The sequence below is a fragment of the Thermobia domestica genome, chromosome 16, assembly GCF_964235325.1.
Source record: "Thermobia domestica chromosome 16, izTheDome1.hap1.1, whole genome shotgun sequence".
NCBI classification, from domain to species: domain Eukaryota; kingdom Metazoa; phylum Arthropoda; class Insecta; order Zygentoma; family Lepismatidae; genus Thermobia; species Thermobia domestica.
The window spans coordinates 114,220,898-114,243,644 of record NC_137469.1 but is presented as its reverse complement, the minus strand read 5'-3'; positions in this window follow the sequence as shown (position 1 = coordinate 114,243,644).

The window sequence follows — 22,747 nt, the reverse complement described above, 5'->3', positions numbered from 1 at the left end:
AAAGCTTCTACAATACTAAATTTGTCAGTCCCGTGTTGACGAAGATTAGAAATATCTAGAGAAGAGACCCGCAAATCACGTATACGAATATTGTATGGAAGCAATAATGTCAATTAAATGATCGCTGAAGTTATAATTCTTGCGGATAACTCAATAGAATGCGATGTTGCTTGAGAGCAACAGTGCCAAATAAAGGGTAAAATTCATCTTTGATACGCTTAAACGTTTTAACACGCTTTAATACATCTTCAATTATTTTGAGAACTCATTCGTGGCTAAGCGGTTCACGTACGTGCCTTTGGAGTGGGAAATCCGGTTTCGATTCCCGGCGCGAGCTCATGTGATTTGGATTTTACATTAATTAATGGATCCACGTCTCATATAATCTCACTGCTAAACAAGACGTTAAACACAAAATCAACTCAACTCATTTTTTTTTAAATGGTAAGTCCAAATACCGAATTTCATGTCATTAACCTTAAGAGATTACTTGATATGGACATATTATAATAATTGTAATTCACACCTGTTTTCCTTCTCAACCCCCATATCTTCTCTTCATTTCAACTCTCTTGATTATTAAATTGCCAGCCGTCTTTTCATCTTCCCTACCGAATTTCTATAAATCCTTCCTTAGTGGGACCATCCATCAGAAGTCCTATCTCATGTTCAAATTTCTAGCTTAAGCGGTTTGGCCTAGGCGTTTAGAATTAACCAGTTAGCGTGAATTTCTTCTTTTATACATAGATATTTATGAGTTCAAGTTTTAAAATTATCCTTTCACCACATTTTGATTTTTTACCGCGTTCTAAAATTTTAAACAGGACTAGTGTGTATAATAAATTAAGGTACACATTTATTTTACTTATTTCTACAGTTAATAAGGAAAGTCATTTAGCTTGTATGCATTATTTCTGTATTTATTGAATGTAGTGTATATTGTTAAAAATATTTTATAAACAAATAAGTTGTCTATTTCAGTTGTTCTATTGAAACATTTTCAGCAATGGTTTCAAACACGAATAATCAACTTTATAAGTCAATGTAGAACAAAACGCAATTGAAGATGCAGTCTCGAATTTATTAAAACAAAAAATGAACATTGGGAAATCAGAAAAATATTGTATTTGTTTTATTATTGTTATTATTATTATTATTATTATTATTATTATTATTATTATTATTATTATTATTATTATTATTATTATTATTATTATTATTATTTTGCTGGTAGCAAGCTACAAAATAATAAGACTTGGTTCCGCATTATCCTGATATAGGGGTACATTTTCTTAGTAAACACATTCAATTTGCCTAAGTTACTACACACACACACACACACACATATATATATATATATATATATATATATATATATATATAGGCGTGTGTGTGTGAATGGCTCGGGGCAACATAGTGGTAAGAGTCACTTCCGGTGAAATTGATTTATTGGATGGAATGTGTAGGGATCGAACCAAAGAACAGTATGTAGGTAGCTTAATTTCAGAAATGTACCTTCAAATGCCACGGGGAAGATTATTTGTTATGTGCCATTGCATTGAAGTATACCTTCTTTTCCAGTTTAATTGAAAGTTAGAAAACGTAACATTATGTTCCCCAAGCCGTTCATAAATATAATAAAGTGACTTCAAATTGAATTATACAGAGCTGTAGAAGAACAGAAGTTGCGACGCAGTAAGTAGTAAAAAGAACACTCAATTTTGTCTATAGACAATTGTATTCAAAATTTGTGGCACAGCTTCCTTTTCTGCGGGTAAACTATACGTAGTTAAAATAACATCTGTCTCGATCTTTTATTCATTTCTAGTACAGTATGAAAGGTATTACATGTTCTTTTTTTTTTGTAGTTGTATAAAAATACGCCTTATTTTCACTTCATTTCCTTATTTTAATTTTGGAAAGTGACAAAGCTACGATTCATCTATTGGGTTGTTCATTCAAAACAGTTTTCCTTTCAGTGTAAAGGAACTAGGTACGTCTGTTAACAAACGGTAACATTTTTTAAAAGAAGACAAATTAAATACAGAGCAATTCTTATTCCTTATGCTATTTGTCCATAATTCAGATTTTGTCAATAGTTTCCGAGAAATATAGTACCAAATATAAAGCGTGCCAGTCTGCTCCTGGCCGAGCCAGGCTATCAAATATAGAAAACTTCATTATTTAGACCAGGATTTCTCAACCTTACGGTCGCAAACCCTAGGGGTCGCGAGATTGTTTCATGGGGATCGCGGAGATACGTGGAAGAGATAAATATAATTAGAATCTAATACCCGAAAGTATTTTTAAATAATATTTTGAATTTTGTTCTGATAGGCATATTTTATTTTATAATATATACGGTACTGTGAACAACAACAAAAAATATGTCTACTAAACATTGTTCACAGTTACAGAGTTGTTTAAAAATTAATTTAAATGCAAGAGGTACAATAATATGTGAAACTAATACGAACTGCATATTGAAAAACCAGAAAAACAGAAATGCAACAAAACCTGCATATCAAAATACAATATAAAACTAAAAGTTAATAAGATAAATATGTGGTGAGCGAATAGTCTTTTTGTCAGGAAGCTGGCCACAATGAAGGTAGATTTTTGGTGTGGAATTTCATTTGTTTCCTAAATTTTAAAAGTAAAATACTTGCTTTTAATTGTTTTTGGTGATACTGAACACATACACAACAATCAAGCAAATTCACAATAATATGAGGTAACTCAAAGTGGTGGCCTCTCGAAAATTAAAATGCCCAATGACTTTTTAAACAACTGTCTAAATTGTTTTTAGCCAAAATAAGAAATCACCATTTTTTATTATATGACCCTAAAGTAATGGAGTTATGAAGTTTTAAAATTTTCGAACCGCCTCCAGTTGGAAATAGTATGATGGATAGGATTTGATATTTGAAATATGAATGAATTGACCAAATTTGGTTTTAATCCATTCGCTTTTAGGGAAGTTACTGTATCCACTATATACAAGAAATGCATTTTACTATTATAGAAATATATGGATACCTTGAAATCTCCGCAAAAGGTATATCAAAAATCCCACACAAGCTTCTTATAAATACAAACCAGAAATTATAAGGGATTGCTGCAAGAGGGTGTGATAAAATAGGGTCGTGATAGGAATTAGGTTGAGAACCACTGACTTAGATAATTGGCTACTTAACCACTGAACTCCGTTCAGACAAAGTTAGTAGTTACCGAGAAATAAAGTACTACATACAAACAAGTCGAGTTGAGCCGAGTCTATCTCTAGACGATTCTGACTACTAAATATATAGAGTAATTTTTAATTTCTTGGCCACTGATTATTTGCACACTAAACTTGATTCAGATTTAGCCAGCTGCTACTGAGAAATAAAGCATCACATACACGGCGAACGCAGCCAAACCGAGCACGTTTCTGGTCATATGCGGTCATCAAATATGATGATCTTTATTTCTTAGACAATTAGCTACTTGCTCACCGATTTTCATTCAAATCTGGCCAATAGTTACCGAAAAATAAAGTAAGATAAGTCGTGCCGACCTGAACCTGCCCTGGCCAAACTCGGCCACCAAATATAGCATTTTTTAAATCCTTTATGTATTTGCTATTTGCCCACCAAATTTGGTTCAGATTCGGCCAATAGTTACCGAGAAATAAAATACCATATACACAAAGTACATTCCTGCGTTTAACTCCCTTCTTCGGTCGCCATGATGAATCTTTCAAGCTTCACAATCAGTGTTATTGCTGATCACTCTCTCTTCATAAACATTCTACTCAAATCCAACAACCAAGATGTTACTGAAAGTGGGGAATCTTCTAGTCACCCCTGATTATAAGATAAAATCAAAATGAAACGAAATATTTCTGTTTAAGGTCCCACGATTATTTTTTACCCTTTAGACCAGTGTTTCTCAACATGGGGGTCACAACCTCTAAGGGAGTCGCGAAGATAATCAGAAGAGAGAAATATAATTATAATATAATAAGGAAAAATATTTCTGAATATTATTTTGAATTGTGTTCAGATAAGCATATTTTTATTTTTAGACATACTGTCAAGAACAACAAAATAATAGGTCTACTAAACGTTTACAACAGGTGCAGAGTTGTTTAAAAATCAATTTAAATGAAAGAGGTACAATATGAAACTAATGAGAACTGCGTATTGAAATACCAGAAAAATACAAACGCAACAAAACCTCCATACTGAAATACAATTAACCCTGTACTGAATATCCTGTACCTAAACCTTGTACTCGTCTTTAGCGCGGGAGACACGTGTTTGCTATTCGATTCTTGGCGGAAGCTCATGTGGTTGCAACTCAATGTTAAGCTGTTGACCCTACAACGACAACGTTGTATTTTATATATTTAGTTCGTAATCAGGGCAGCAGTGCTCAAGCATTTTTGACATAACGTAGAAGAAGAAGAAGAAAGAAAGAAATAATGTAAGTACTATATATATAGTTCTGTTTTGTACGTTGCTAAGGTGACGTAAACAGTTGTCAAGGAGATGTTTTAAAATATAATTGAGAGAATCACCATGACAGATTGATGTCTGATTGCGAACTGAGATGTAAAATAAGTAATTTCTCTTCAAATATAGTGATTTAGAATTTGAGATTTGTGTATGTTTCAGTATAACTATTTCTAATATACGTAATAATTAAAATACATGAACTCATATACGAACTGTGGCAATATATGTAGTTACGTTATATATATTGACTCGCCTTTCACACAGTCTCGGTGCTGGAAGTAACGCTAAACTTAAATCCAATTCAATCCAATCATTTAGAGTTACTTTCAGCAGCGAGATTATATTATGCATATACGGGTTTTTGTTTACGAAATTATGACGCAAAAATAGATGGCCGATAACTCCGCAATCGGAAGCCTCCACAACATAATGAAATGAAAATCTTTCCGTCTAACGTCCCACGCTTTTGCTCCTTTAGCTAAGGAAGATGGGAGATTAAGGCAATTGAATGATGATTGTAGAATTGGTAGAATGAAATGTGGGAAGAAATGGGAGTACTCAAAGAAAACCCACGAACACAATGCTGTCTACCACGAACTTACTTGGCCGGGGATCAAATCAAGGAGCTCACGTACCAGAGGTAAGCGCTCTACCACTGAGCGCCCCCCCCCCCGATCGGATGAATTTGATGCATAGGTTATATCGAATAGGACCCAAAATTCAAACTCGGGACCCGTTATCCTATAAAATATAATATTTGTACACTTTTACAGCTGGTTAAGGTTCACTGTTATCACAAATCCTGATAACATAATTTACACATTTTATATGGATTTTCGTTCTTGAAAATATGACGCAAAACTTTACCGCCCATAACTCGGAAACAAGAAACCCACACAACATAGTTCACATGATTTTATATTAGATAAATATTAGATTATTTCAAGTTAGATCACGATCGGATGAGTTTGGTGTGTGAATTTTAGCAAACTCCACTGGTGCAAATTCCGTCGGATGAGGGGACATGTCCCCTCCAATATTGGAATTGAGGGGACTGTCTCTCCTAATAATTCGATTTGAAATGTGTTTTTCGGGGAGAAATGTGATGATTTGTTTCGATTGCCATAAAGAAAAGTGAGATAAAATTGGTATCTCTCCAGAATAAGCCTCAAATTTGCCTGCCTCCCAGTGTTGAAGTCAACTCTCCTCCCCTGCTCCTTCACAGTATTGTTTTCCAACTTCAGAAATATTTTGAATATCGCTTAAAAAAGAATATCGGAAGGGTCATTCCCCCCCTTCCCCCCAATGTTGAAGACAGATTTGCACCCTTGGCAAATTCACCTTTTAGAAAATATCACGCAAAATTCAACCGCCCATAAATGTGAAACCGGAAACCTGCACAATGTATGTTTATATAGCTTAGGCTTATATGCTTATATAGCAGGTCAAGGACTACGGCTATACCAACTTTGATTCCGATTCCATGAATTCTGATGAACTTGTATAATATAATGTTTTCTTGACTTTTAAGGCAAAATCAAATGAAGAATGAAAAATAAACTATATTGAAATAGTTGAGCTAGAATCGAATAACTTGCATTTGGTTATTTATCATTTACAGGTACTTTTGTCAGTCCAATCGAATATTCCTATCCAAGAGGACAGGGAATAGGGAATCGCGGAAACTTCATAACGAAGGATTGCATAATTTATAAACTCTAAACATTGTTAGGGTCATCAAATCTAGGAGGCTCAGGTGTCCAGATCATGTAGCCAGAATGGAAGAAAGTAGACACTCCTTGAAAGTTTTAAATGGAAATCCAATCGGAAAACGACCATTAGGAAGACCTTGACGCAGATGGGAGGAGGACAATATTAAGATAAATCTCGCAGAGATAGGAATAGAAAGTAGAAACTAGATCCAATTGGCTAAAGACAGAACTGAATGGAGAGCTTTAATGAATGTAGCATTGAACCTTCGGGTTACATAGGCCATAGAGTTAGTTAGTTAGTAAGCTAGTTAGTTTGATCAATCTAATATATTTTCAAGGCGGAGACATCCCCAGTGTCTATTGCAAAAAAGATATCGCTACAAGACATGTGAGTTATCTATACAAATTAACGAATATTTATTATTAATATTATTATTATTATTTTTATTATTATTATTATTATTATTATTATTATTATTATTATTATTATTATTATTATTATTATTGTTTTACTCACAGCTTGTTCCTCAGTTACTCAATAAATACTGAATTAAAAGAAAAATTATTGTCTATTGAAGCTTCGTCATAATGGTACTCGCGGGGGGCGGTTGCCTAGCTGTAGAGCACTTACCTCTGGTGCTCGCGGTCCCTGGCACAATCTCCGGCAAAGTAAGTTTGCGGTGGACAAAGTCGTGGGTTTTCTCAGGATACTCTCGTTTTCTCCCACATTCTTATTCCACCAATTCTTCCATTATCATTCAATTGCCTTAATCATTCATCTCCCTTAGCCTAAAGGACATAATCGTGGAACATTAAATTGAAAAATAAAGTTAGTCACATTTCCTAGACACCCTTCTCGTCATACAACACACAACCAATAATCCTTTGTTCATAAGATATTTACTGCTATAGCTTGAAGAATGAATTCCGTACATAAGCACATATTATTCATTTTTTCACTTGTATCTTTCAAGTGGCCGTAGATCCGAATTTTAAAATAATATATTCTTGCCTTATTTCTTTTCTACTCTCTCAGATAATGACAGTTCAGTGAAGAACTAAAATTCATATCTTCTCGGAAATGATCCTGATAATTTTGTGTTTCATAAATGTCTTTAAGTTCATTAACGAAAATATATACAATAATATTAATCGATTATCTCAGAGAAACAAGTATATGAAATGATTTGTCCCCTCATCCGACTTTGCATGGGTTTTCTCGGGGTACTCCCGTTTCCTCCCACTTTCTTCATTCCACTATTTCATTCATCACTCTTCATCACCGTCTTCTTTAGCCTAACCGGCATAATCGTGGGACGTAAAACTCAAACATTTCACTTTTTTCGAATTTATTAAAACTAAAAATGAACTTTGGGAAATCAGACAAGTATTGTATTTGTTTTATTTTATTTATTTATTTATTTTTCTAGTAGCACAAAATAATAAGACTTGGTTCCGCATTATCCTGATATAAGGACACATTTTCTTGCTTAACACATTCAATTTGCCTAAGTTACTACACACTCACACAACACATACACACACACATACATACATACATACATACATACATACACACACACACACACACACATATATATATATATATATATATATATATATATATATATATATATATATAATATGAATGACTCGGGGCAACATAATGGTAAGAGCCACTTCCGGTGAAATTGATTTATTGGATGGAATGTGTAGTGATCGAAAAAAAGAACAGTATGTAAGTAGCTTAATTTCAGAAATGTACCTTCAAATGCCACGGGGAAGATTATTTGTTATGTGCCATTGCATTGAAGTATACCTTCTTTTCCAGTTTAATTGGAAGTTAGAAAACGTAACATTATGTTCCCCAAGCCGTTCATAAATATAATAAAGTGACTTCAAATTGAATTATACAGAGCTGTAGAAGAACAGAAGTTGCGACGCAGTAAGTAGTAAAAAGAACACTCAATTTTGTCTATAGACAATTGTATTCAAAATTTGTGGCACAGCTTCCTTTTCTGCGGGTAAACTATACGTAGTTAAAATAACATCTGTCTCGATCTTTTATTCATTTCTAGTACAGTATGAAAGGTATTACATGTTCTTTTTTTTTTTTTTTTGTAGTTGTATAAAAATGCGCCTTATTTTCACTTCATTTCCTTATTTTAATTTTGGAAAGTGACAAAGCTACGATTCATCTATTGGGTTGTTCATTCAAAACAGTTTTCCTTTCAGTGTAAAGGAACTAGGTACGTCTGTTAACAAACGGTAACATTTTTTAAAAGAAGACAAATTAAATACAGAGCAATCCTTATTCCTTATGCTATTTGTCCATAATTCAGATTTTGCCAATAGTTTCCGAGAAATAATGTACCAAATATAAAGCGCGCCAGTCTGCTCCTGGCCGAGCCAGGCTATCAAATATAGAAAACTTCATTATTTAGACCAGGATTTCTCAACCTTACGGTCGCAAACCCTAGGGGTCACGAGATGGTTTCATGGGGATCGCGGAGATACGTGGAAGAGATAAATATAATTAGAATCTAATACCCGAAAGTATTTTTAAATAATATTTTGAATTTTGTTCTGATAGGCATATTTTATTTTATAATACATACGGTACTGTTAACAACAACAAAAAATAGGTCTACTAAACATTGTTCACATTTGCAGAGTTGTTTAAAAATTAATGCAAATGAAATAGGTACAATACTATGTGAAACTAATGCGAACTGCATATTGAGAAACCAGAAAAATACAAATGCAACAAAACCTGCATATTAAAATACAATATAAAACTGAAAGCTAATAAGATAAATATGTGGTGAGCAAATAGTCTTTTTTTTTCAGCAAGCTGGCCACAATGAAGGTAGATTTTTGGTGTGGAATTTCATTTGTTTCCTAAATTTTAAATGAAAAATACTTGCTTTTAATTGTTTTTGGTGATATTGAACACATACACAACAATCAAGCAAATTCACAATAATATGAGGTAACTCAAAGTGGTGGCCTCTCGAAAATTAAAATGCTCAATGACTTTTTAAACAACTGTCTAAATTGTTTTTAGCCAAAATAAGAAATCACTATTTTTTATTATATGATTCTAAATTAATGGAGTTATGAAGTTTTAAAATTTTCGAACAGCCTCCACTTGGAAATAGTATGATGGATCGGATTTGATATTTGAAATATGAATGAATTGACCAAATTTGGTTCTAATCCATTCACTTTTAGGGAATTTACTGTATCCACTGTATACAAGAAATGTATTTTACTATTATAGAAATATATGGATACCTTGAAATCTCCGCAAAAGGTATATCAAAAATCCCACACAAGCTTCTTATAAATACAAACCAGAAATTATAAGGGATTGCTGCAAGAGGGTGTGATAAAATTGGGTCGTGATAGGAATTAGGTTGAGAACCACTGACCTAGATAATTGGCTGCTTAACCACTGAACCCCGTTCAGACAAGGCTAGATGTTTCTGAGAAATAAAGTACCACATACAAGCAAGTCGAGTTGAGCCGAGTCTATCTCTAGACGATCTAGGAATACAAAGTAGAAATTAGATTCAGTTTGCTAAAGGCAGAACTGAATGGATAGCTTTAATGAATGCAGCATTCAACCTTCAGGTGACTTAGGCCATAGAGTTAGTTAGTTAGTTTAGTTCGTTAGTTTGATCAATCTAATACGTTTTCATGGGAAAGACATCTCCACTGTCTATTGAAAAAAAAACCGCTACAAGAAATCTGAGTTATCTGTATAAATTAACGAAGATTTATTATTATTATTATTATTATTATTATTATTATTATTATTATTATTATTATTATTATTATTATTATTTTACTCACAGCTGGTTCTTCAGTTACTAAACAAATATTGAATTAAAAGAAAAATTATTGTGTATTGAAGTTTCGTCATAATGGTACTCACAGGGGACGGTGGTGGCTCAGTTGTCCTCGGGGTCCCTGGTACAATCTCCGCTCAAATAAGTTTGTGGTGGGAAACATCGTTGGTTTTCTCAGGATACTCTTAAGATATTCTTATTCCATCAATTCGTCGATCATCATTCACTTGCCTTAATCATTCGTCACCCTTAGCCTAAAGGGCATAATCGTGGAACATTAAACTGAAAAATAAAGTTACACGCATTTCCTAGACACCCTCATTCATACAACCACAGTTAATCAATAATCCTTTGTTCATAAGATAGTTTTTATTTATAACGTATTGACTGCTATAGCTTGAAGAATGAATTCCGTACATAAGTACATTTTTTTTTTTTTTTTTTTTACTTGTATCTTTCAACTGGCCGTAGATCCGAATTTTAAAATCATATATTCTTGTCTTATCTCTTTTCTACTCTCTCAGATAATGACAATTCACTGAAGAACTAAAATTCATATATTCTCGGAAATGATCCTGATAATTTTGTGGTTCATAAATAAACTATTACTAATGCCTTTAAGATCATTAACGAGAATATATACAATAATATTAATCGATTATCTCAGAGAAACAAGTATAATGTGAATCATTTTTTCAATGTTAAGTGGGGGGCGCGGTGGCTCAGTGGTAGAGCGTTCACTTTCGGTGCTTGGGGTCCCTGGTTCGATCCAAGCTCGCGTCGTGTGGACTTTGTGGTGGACAAACACCGTGCTCGTGGTTTCTCTCGGGGTTCTCCTGTTTCCTCCCACTTTCTTTATTCCACTATTTCACTCATCTCTCAGCATCACCATCTCCTTTGGCCTACCCGGCATAACGGTGGGACGTAAAATTTAAAGATTTCATTTCATTTTCTATGTTAAGTGGGAGCCCGGCAGTTCAGTAGTAGAGTGTTCACCAGGGTCCGTGCGGCCCCTAGTTCGATCCCCGCTCACTCCAAGTTAACTTTGTGGCGAACAAACACCGTGTGCGTGTTTTACTTTAGTTCTCCCATTTCCTCCCACTTTCCTAATTACCCTGTTTCATTCATTTCTCATCATCGTCGTCTCCTTCAGCCTATTCGGCATTAACGTGGGACGTAAAACTGAAAGATTTTTATTTCATTCTTTCTATGTTAAGGGCAGGGAGTATAGTTCACAGTTGAGCACTTGAGTATTCTGAGGGCAGTACTTCAGTGAATCGTTGATATAGTAGATGCTATTTTCTTTATTTAAAGTACTTATATCTCTCTTATATCTTTATATATCTCTATATTTATTACCGAAACATAACTAAAGAAACGTATTCATAGAAGTCGAAAAATGCATATTTTGTCATTAACGAGCAACTCATTACAATCATGCAAATGTTTTGGATTTAAATCAACCATTGCAACATATTCTCGTTGTTTAATGTAATTAGTATCTAATAAATGAGGTCAAATCTGTTTTAAGTCTACTAAAGAAACTACAAGTAAACAAAGTAAAATATTTTCGGGGGAACAACCTGCAAATATTTAAATTGTATTTTTGTATATAGTTCTTTGTACTCCTCGCTGTCTTACATTTAAAGAATTCATATGGTAACACAACTTTTTACGAGTAATCGTAATAAATGAATTGTCTTTGTTTTACGTCCCACATTTGTGCAGGTTAGGCTAAAGGAGACCGTGATGATGAGAAATTAATTAAATAGTGGAATCAAGAAAGTGGGAAGAAACGGGAGAACCCCGAGAAAAACCACGCGCACGGTATTTGTCCACCACAAAGTTAACTTGGCGCCAGCTGGGATCGAACGAAAGACTCTGTGTACCAGAGATGAGTACTCTACCACTGAGTCTCTGCACACGTAATTGTAGCTGTACGATACTACGTACAATATTGAACTCTCTCAGCAACAGTTTAAACAGTTCCTCTCCCCGCCGAAATCAATAATGCTAGGTGCAACTATGTCCATTCATGATGTATGTTGAGACTATCAATCTTAACATTTTTTTTTTCAAATCTCGATAAATGATTAATTCTGAACTGAAAGGTGCCCAAGATGTAACGTTGACAAAATTTATAATTTACATCTATAGACTTTCCGTCTCTTTTAACCTAGCCGGCATAATCATGGGACGTAAAACTCAAAGATTTCATTTCATTTTCATCTTTAAGACTTCTACGAAAATATTTACTTGTGAAATGATACTAATCAAAATACCAAACTATCTGGGGCGGCGTCAGTTTGGGGACGATTCTCTCAAACTTATACATTTTTTTCCAATAGATTTCATTGCTAATATATCCAGTGTAAAATGTCCATTTGGCAGTATTTGCAACTATATTAATTAATTAGTTAGTTAAAGTAGAAGCAAATTAAAAATAACATTTGTAACAGTTCCAATTGATAAAATGTAATAATTTTCTTTCTATTGGGAATGAAAAATAAATGAGAAATTTATTTGTTTGAAATTAATTATAGCGCAAAAATTCAATCGATGCTGAGCGACCACTGTAAAACTCAAATTGGTGCTTGTAGCATGGAAACACTTACGCAGTTGACGCCATGGTAAAGTTAGTAAAATGAGAAAAGTGAAAGAATAATTTCAAGAAATTCTAGAGCATGATGTTATCTGCTAGGACATGGAATCAAACCAAGGATTTACTGTACCAAAGCTGAGCGCTCTGTATAATTGCTTCAATAAAGAGTTGACATTTTATTGAAGTAATCATAAACAAGTTCCTACCGTTCGACTCAACATGCATTTGTATGTCTATTCGGTAATAGCTTTGGTAATTTGTCTTTTTTTTTTTTAATTGAAACTTGGTGTGTGCTCTCCTTCAGGTTATCGAAATAATCCTATTGTTTGGAGTTCGATTTCGTTGTGTACAAGATAATAAAATCAAGTCCATTTTAAAAGTTTGCACGTATGAAAGTAATTCTCAATGGTAACTCCTATAAAAATTGATCGGATTTGATACAATATTTGTGTATATTTTCTTGAGGTTTTTCAACATCGTTCCCAGTGCAGTGCGCAAAGTCTCATCAAGGGAGGTTCAAGCTCCCAAGTTTATATTAATTCAGCATTTCTGTGTTCATATCTGACTATGGTAAATGCGTATTCTTTTCAGAATGTTTTGTTGAAGAGGTGTTAAAACCTAGAATCCCTCCTTTAAGAATATCACTAATTATTGGTATGAAATCGGTCATGAATAAAGAATTGAATTTACTCACATTGTTAATTCTTTAAAAAAATGAATAATTTAATAAAAATTCTTCGAATTTTGTGAAAAATAACAAGTCTTGTTTGAGACTTAAGGATTTTTCTTATTTCTTGAGGTTGACCAAGAGAATGACTTCATCTAAATCGTTTCAAAGTTTTCCTGCAACTACTCTAAAAACTAACAAATTTTCATTAAATATGTCGTGTGTCTTCTTTAAAAACCTTCTAATAAAACCTATTTCTTGGGGTTCAGTTTGAACAAAAGGTGATGAATCTACTTCATTTTAAAAACATTAAAATAAAATAGCCACATACTTCTTAGAAATTATCGAATTTTCATTAAGCATCGTGAATGGTTTCTTTGAACTTCCCAATACGTATTAATTGGAGCTTATGTCATTCAAGAACACGCAGGATTTTATTTCAAGTTAAGATCATGTTTACGATAACTAAGGAAAAGCAAAATGATTTTCATGAAACGGTGTGCGTTTTCTTAGAGATTTAAGAATTACTACTAGTGGTTGAAGTTGGTTTAGGTTAAAACAGTGAACATTTCCCGTTTTAAAGAAAAAAATGCTCGTTTCTACAATGCACGGCTCCACTAGAATGTTACTTTTCAATTTGAAATTGAAGTTCCTTAGAGGTCCGAAAATGACTTATTGCGCATGTGATCTCAAGAATATGATTTAAACAGTCAGTGTTTTCATTTTTATTCAATAACTAGCCCTCGGCTAGCTGGAGACTTCGCCATTAGAACCCCTTATTTGATCAGCAAACGACTTCACACTTCTTATATGAGTAACATATCTTTAACCTCAAGGGATTTCGAGATATTAACATCTCATTATAACAATTGCAACCCTCACTCTTTTATCTCTCCCCTTATTCTTTCCTTCTGCACAAATATTCAAAAAAATATTCAAACATGCCTTTAATTATTTTAAATGGAAAATCTGAATACCAAATTTCATGACTCTAGAATGAACAAATTTCGAGATATGTTATTATAACTATTGTAACTCCACAATTTTCTCTTCCCGCATATTTTCTTTCCTTTCAAGGTAGAAATATACATCATAAAACAGGTCAACACATGTCTAATTACTTTAACTCTTTAATTGGCAAGCATTGATAGCATAACCATTAAAATATTTAGTTTGCTTTTATGGTTGAACCATGTCTTCCTGATCATAATTTCGTACTTTTTAAAGTACTTTTTGTACTTTGGTTATAAAATGCAGGGTATTTATTTCAAAGCAACATTGCAATAAAATAGATCTTATGTGTAGCTACTGAGCAGCAATACCCTTTTATTGTACATTATCATAAGAATACTCTCAATAATTACCAACAATTTCGTTAAAATATTTTCCTAGAGAGCAAGAAACCACAAATAAAAAAATTAAAAAAAAACTTTCATGGAACGTAGGAGATAAAACTTCTGCAGTACTAAATTTGACAGTACCCTGTTGACGAACATTAAGAGACCCGCATATCACGTATACGAATATTGTATGAAAACAATAATGCCAATTAAACGATCGCTGGTTATAATTATTGGGGTTAATGCAATAGAATGCGATGTTGCTTGAGAGCAAAAGTGTCAAATAAAGGGTACAATATACCTTTGATATGCTTAAATGTTTTAACACGCTTTAATACATCTTCAATTATTTTGATAACTCTTTCGTGGGTAAGCGGTTCGTGTACGTGCCTTTGGAGTGGGAAATCCGGTTTCGATTCTCGGCGCGAGCTCATGTGATTCGGTTTTTACATTAATTAATGGATCCACGTCTCATATAATCTCACTGCTAAACAAGACGTTAAACACAAAATCAACTCAACTCATTTTTTTTTTAAATGGTAAGTCCAAATACCGAATTTCATGTCATTAACCTTAAGAGATTACTTGATATGGACATATTATAATAATTGTAATTCACACCTGTTTTCCTTCTCAACCCCCATATCTTCTCTTCATTTCAACTCTCTTGATTATTAAATTGCCAGCCGTCTTTTCATCTTCCCTACCGAATTTCTATAAATCCTTCCTTAGTGGGACCATCCATCAGAAGTCCTATCTCATGTTCAAATTTTTAGCTTAAGCGGTTTGGCCTAGGCGTTTAGAATTAACCAGTTAGCGTGAATTTCTTCTTTTATACATAGATATTTATGAGTTCAAGTTTTAAAATTATCCTTTCACCACATTTTGATTTTTTACCCCGTTCTAAAATTTTAAACAGGACTAGTGTGTATAATAAATTAATGTACACATTTATTTTACTTATTTCTACAGTTAATAAGGAAAGTCATTTAGCTTGTATGCATTATTTCTATACTTATTGAATGTAGTGTATATTGTTAAAAATATTTTAGAAACAAATAAGCTGTCTATTTCAGTTGTTCTATTGAAACATTTTCATCAATGGTTTCAAACATGAATAATCAACTTTATAAGTCAATGTAGAACAAAATGCAATTGAAGATGCAATCTCGAATTTATTAAAACTAAAAATGAATATTGGGAAATCAGACAACTATTGCATTTGTTTTATTTTATTTATTTATTTATTTTTGCTAGTAGCACGCTACAAAGTAATAAGACTTGGTTCCGCATTATCCTGATATAGGGGTACATTTTCTTGCTAAACACATTCAATTTGCTTAAGTTACTACACACTCACACAACACACACTCACATACATACGTACATACATACATAGACACACACACACACACAGACATATATATATATATATATATATATATATATATATATATATATATATATATATATATATAATATGAATCACTCGCGGCAACATAATGGTAAGAGCCACTTCCGGTGAAATTGATTTATTGGATGGAATGTGTAGGGATCGAACCAAAGAACAGCATGTAGATAGCGCTTAATTTCAGAAATGTACCTTCAAATGCTAGGGAAAGATTGTTTGTTATGTGCCATTGCATTGAAGTATACCTTCTTTTCCAGTTTAATTGGAAGTTAGAAAACGTAACATTATGCTCCCTCAAGCCGTTCATAAATACAATAAAGTGACTTCAAATTGAATTATACAGAGCTGTAGAAGAACAGAAGTTGTGACGCAGTAAGTAGTAAAAAAAAACACTCAATTTTGTCTATAGACAATTGTATTCAAAATTTGTGGCACAGCTTCCTTTTCTGCGGGTAAACTATACGTAGTTAAAATAATACTTGTCTCGATCTTTTATTCATTTCTAGTACAGTACGAAATGTATTACATGTTCTTTCTTTCTTTTCTTTCTTTTTCTTTTTTTCTTTCTTTTTTTGTAGTTGTATAAAAATACGCCTTTTTTCACTTCATTTATTTATTTTAATTTTTGAAAGTGACAAAACTACGATTCATCTATTGGGTAGTTTATTCAAGACAGTTTTCCTTTCAGTTTAACGGAACTAGGTACGTCTCTAGGTAACGGAACTAGGTACCGTTAACAAACGGTAACATTTTTTAAAAGAAAACCAATTAAATACAGAGCAATTCTTATTCCTTATGCTATTTGTCCATAATTCAGATTTTGCCAATAGTTTCCGAGAAATAAAGTACCACATATAAAGCTAGCCAGGCTATCAAATATAGAAAACTTTATTATTACGACCAGGGTTTCTCAACCTTAGGGTCGCAAAATCTAGGGGGTCGCGAGAGGGTTTCATGGGGATCAGGGAGATAAGTGGAAGTGATAAATATAATTACAATCTAATACCCGAAAATAGTTTTAAATAATATTTTGAATTTTGTTCTGATAGGCATATTTTATTTTATAATACATACGGTACTGTTAACAGAAAAAAAAAAAACAGGTCTACTAAACACTTTTCACAGTTGCAGAGTTGTTCAAAAATTAATTTAAATGAAAGATGTAGAATACTATATGAAACTAATGAGAACTGTATATTGAAATACCACAAAAATACAAATGCAACAAAACCTGCATATTAAAATATAATACAAAACTGAAAGCTAATAAGATAAATATGTGGTGAGCGAATAGTCTTTTTGTCAGCAAGCTGGCCACAATGAACGTAGATTTTTGGTGTGGAATTTCATTTGTTTCCTAAATTTTAAATGTAAAATAGTTGCTTTTAACAGTTTTTGGTGATACTGAACACATACACAACAATGAAGCAAATTTACAACAATATGAGGTAACTCAAAGTGGCGGCCCCTCGATCATTAAAATGCGCAATGGCTTTTTAAACAACTAAATTTTTTTAGCCAAAATAAGAAATCACTATTTTTTTTATTATATGACCCTAAAGTAATGGAGTTATGAAGTTTTAAAATTTTCGAACAGCCTTCACTTGGAAATAGTATGACGAATCGGATTCGATATTTGAAATATGAATGAATTGACCAAATTTGGTTTTAATCCATTCACTTTTACGGAATTTACTGTATCCACTGTATACAAGAAATGCATTTTACTATTATAGAAATAGATGTATATTTTGAAATCTCCGCAATAGGTATATCAAAAATTCCACACAAGCTTCTTATAAATACAAACCAGAAATTATAAGGGATTGCTGGAAGTCGTGATAGGAATTAGGTTGAGAACCACTGACTTAGATGATTGGCTACTTAATTACTGAACTCCGTTCAGACAAGGCTAGAAGTTTCCGAGAAATAAAGTACCACATATAAGCAAGTCAAGTTGAGCTGAGTCTATCTCTAGACTATTCTGACTAGTAAATATATAGAGTAGTTTCTGTTTTCTTGGCCACAGATTATTTGCACACTGAGCTTGGTTCAGATCTGGTCAGCTGCTACCAAGAAATAAAGCATCACATACTCGGCTAACGCAGCCGAACCGAGCATGTTCCTCATCATGTGCGGCCAACAAATATGGCGACCTTTATTCCTTAGAAGATTAACTACTTGCTCACCGATTTTCATTCAAATCTGGCCAATAGTTACCGAAAAATAAAGTAAGATAAGTCGTGCCGACCTGAACCTACCCTGGCCAAACTCGGCCACCAAATATAGCATTTTTTAAATCCTTTATGTATTTGCTATTTGCCCACCAAATTTGGTTCAGATTCGGCCAATAGTTACCGAGAAATAAAATACCATATACACAAAGTACATTCCTGCGTTTAACTCCCTTCTTCGGTCGTCATGATGAATCTTTCAAGCTTCACAATCAGTGTTATTGCTGATCACTCTGTCTTCATAAAAATTTCACTCAAATCCAACAACCAAGATGTTACTGAAAGTGGGGAATCTTCTAGTCACCCCTGATTATAAGATAAAATCAAAATGAAACGAGATATTTCTGTTTAAGGTCCCACGATTATTTTTTACCCTTTAGACCAGAGTTTCTCAACATGGGGGTCGCAATCTCTAAGGGAGTCGCGAAGATAATCAGAAGAGAGAAATATAATTATAATATAATAAGGAAAAATATTTCTGAATATTATTTTGAATTGTGTTCTAATAAGCATATTTTATTTTTAGACATACTGTCAAGAACAACAAAAAATAGGTCTACTAAACGTTTTCAACAGGTGCAGAGTTGTTTAAAAATCAATTTAAATGAAAGAGGTACCATATGAAACTAATGTGAACTGCATATTGAAATACTAGAAAAATACAAACGCAACAAAACCTCCATACTGAAATACAATTAAACCCTGTACTGAATATCTTGTACCTATATGACAACGTACTCTTCTTTAGCGCGGGAGACTCGCCTTTGATTTTTGGCGGGAGCTCGTGTGGTTCCAACTCAATGTTAAGCTGTTGACTCTACAACGACAACGTTGTATTTTATATATTTAGTTCGTAATCAGGGCAGCAGTGCTCAAGCATTTTTGACATAACGTAGAAGAAGAAGAAGAAAGAAAGAAATAATGTAAGTACTATATATATAGTTCTGTTTTGTACGTTGCTATGGTGATGTAAACAGTTGTCAAGGAGATGTTTTAAAATATAATTGAGAGAAACACCATGACAGTTTGATGTCTAATTGCGAACTGAGATGTAAAGTAAGTAATTTCTCGTCAAATATAGTGATTTAGAATTTGAGATTGGTGTATGTTTCAGTGTAACTATTTCTAATATACGTAATAATTAAAATACATGAACTCATATACGAACTGTGGCAATATATGTAGTTACGTTATATATATTGACTCGCCTTTCACACAATCTCGGTGCTGGAAGTAACGCTAAACTTAAATCCAATTCAATCCAAACATTTAGAGTTACTTTCAGCAGCGAGATTATATGATGTTTATACACGTTTTTGTTTACGAAACTATGGCGCAAAAATAGATGGCCGATAACTCCGCAATCGAAAGCTTCCACAACATAATGAAATGAAAATCTTTCAGTCTAACGTCACACGCTTTTGCTCCTGAGGCTAAGGAAGATGGGTGACTAAGACAATTGAATGATGATGGAAGAATTGGTAGAATGTAATGTGGGAGGAAACAGGAGTAAACCAAGAAATCCCACGAACACAATGTTGTCTATCTCAAACTTACATGGCCGGGGATTGAATCAAGGAGGTCACGTACCAGCTCTACCACTGAGCGCCCCCCCCCCCCCGATCGGATGAATTGGATGCATAGGTTATATCGAATATGACCCAAAATTCAATCACCCATAAATTTCGGACCCGTTATCCTCTAAAATATAATATTTGTACACTTATACAGCTGGTTAAGGTTCACTGTTATTACAAATCCTGATAACATTATTTACACATTTTATATGGATTTTCGTTCTTGATGAAAATATGACGCAAAATTTTAGCACCCATAATTCGGAAACAAGAAACCCACACAACACACTTCACATGATTTTATATTAGATAAATATTAGATTATTTCAAGTTAGATCGCGATCGGATGAGTTTGGTGTGTGAATTTTAGCAAACTCCACTGGCGCAAATCCCGCCGGATGAGGGGACATGTCCCCTCCAATATTGGAATTGAGGGGACTGTCCCTCATAATAATCCGATTTGAAAGGTGTTTTTCGCGGAGAAATGTGATGATTTGTGTCCGATTACCATAAAGAAAAGTGAGATGAAATTGGTATCATTCCAGAATTACCCTCAAATATCCCTGCCTCCCAGTGTTGAAGTCAACTCTGCTGCCCTGTTCCTTCACAGTATTGGTTTTCAACTTCATAAATATTTTGAATATCGCTTAAAAAAGAATATGGCAACGGTCTTATCCGTTCCCCCCTCCCCCCAATGTTGAAGACAGATTTGCGCCTCTGTTAAACTCACCTTTTACAAAATATTGCGCAAAATTCGACCGCCAATAACTGTGAAACCGGAAATCTGCACAATATATGCTTATCTAGTTTATGCTTATATGCTTATATAGCAGGTCAAGAACTACCGCCATACCAACTTTGATCCCCACTCCATGAATTCGGCTGAAATTTTATATTATAATGTTTTCTTGATTTTTAATTCAAAATCAAATGAAGAATGAAAAAAAAACTATATTGAAATAGTTGAGCTAAGATCGAATAACTTGCATTTGGTTATTTATCATTTACAAGTGCTTTCGTCAGTCGAATCGAATATTCGGATCCAAGAGGAACGGGAATATTGAATCGCGGAAACTTCATAACGAAGGACTGCATAATTTATACCGTTTACTAAACATTGTTAGAGTCATCAAGTCTAGGAGGCTCAGGTGGCCAGGTCAAGTAGCCAGAATGGAATAAAGTTGACACGCCTTGAAAATTTTAAATGGAAATCCAATTGGAAAACGACCATTAGGAAGGACTTGACCCAGATGGATGAACAATATTAAGATGAATCTCGCAGAGATAGGAATATAAAGTAGAACTAGATCCGGTTGGCTAAAGACAGAACTGAATGGAGAGTTTTAATGAACGTAGCATTGAACCTTCGGGTTACCCCGATGGCAGAACTTTCTTTGTCTTTCTGCGATTAGCTTTTCTAAGTCAAAAGTTTCTGCAGGAATTCCAAAATTAAAAAAAAAAAAAAAATCAAGATGATAGTATCATGTTCGTATTACAGCGTTACATGAAGCATAGTAAACAGTAGAGAGGTTCGAAAAAAATCATTTTTCTATTTCCGGAATGCAATAGTGTGCAAAAGTTGCCATTGGTATAGACAAGAAAAAACCCAAAAAGAAAAGTTTTTATTTACATATCTTCCAGTCCCGCATCGCCGTTGAAATTTAAAAAGCCAATAAAAACAATAAATTTTCAATATATTTTAAAAACGACTAAAGTATATAGGACGAGGACCCTATATGGTCTAAAAGTTTCTTCAAGTATGTAAAAACAACTTTAAAATAAATAAACTGTATTTATATGATACCTAAATTTAAGAAATCGCTGTCAAAAATTTGCAAAATTTGCGAATTTAACATGTCTTTTTATTTTCTTAAAACAAGTAAGATAAGGACGCTATTCGCCACGAGAAGTGCCTGCTCTTGGAGTTCCACTACCCAACTAGTCATCCAATGATTAGCGTGTATTATTTACTACTGTATTAATAAGTTTAGAATTTTACATAGTTAGTCCCCTACAAATTTCAATTTTCCTCTTTATTTTTGTTCATTACTAATGACTTTAAATTCTGATTTATGCGGAGACAGCGGGGGCTCAGTGATAAAATGTTCACTTGTAGTACATTGGGTCCTTGGTTCGATCTCAACTCGTGCCAAGTGAGCTTTGTAGTGGACAAACACCATGTGTGTAAGTTTTCTTCAAACTTTCTTTATTTCACCATTTCACTCATTTCTCATCATAACCATCTCCTTTGGCCTAGCCGGCATAAGCGCAGGACGTAAAACAAAGATTTCATTTTTCATTTTTTTCTAATTTATGCGCAAATGTAGGCATAGATGATCTTGACAATAGTGTAGCTCTGAGGAAGCCGTCTCTAGCACTATGTCTACACACTATACCGAAAGTCATACATGGTGCTTGTCCACCACAAAACTCACTTCGTGCAAGCTGGAATTTATTCAAGAATCCCATGCACAAGAATTTAACGCTCTATCACTGTGCCACCGCTGCCCCATAAATCAGAGCTTAAAGTCATTAGTAATGGACAAAAATAAAGAGGAAAACTGGAAATTTGTAGAGAACGAATTATGTAAAATATAAACTTCTTAATACAATAGTAAATAATACACCCTAATCATTTGGATGGGTGGTTGGGTAGTGGAATACCAAGTGCAACCACCCCTTCGTGGTGAGTAGCGTTCTTATCTTACTTGTTTCAAGAAAATTAAAAAAAAAAACATGTTAAACAGTCAAAATTTGCTAAATTCGGAAATTTTGCAAATTTTTGACAGCGATGTGCGACCAGAAAATACTATATAAATATAGTTTATTTATTTTAAAGTTGTTTTTA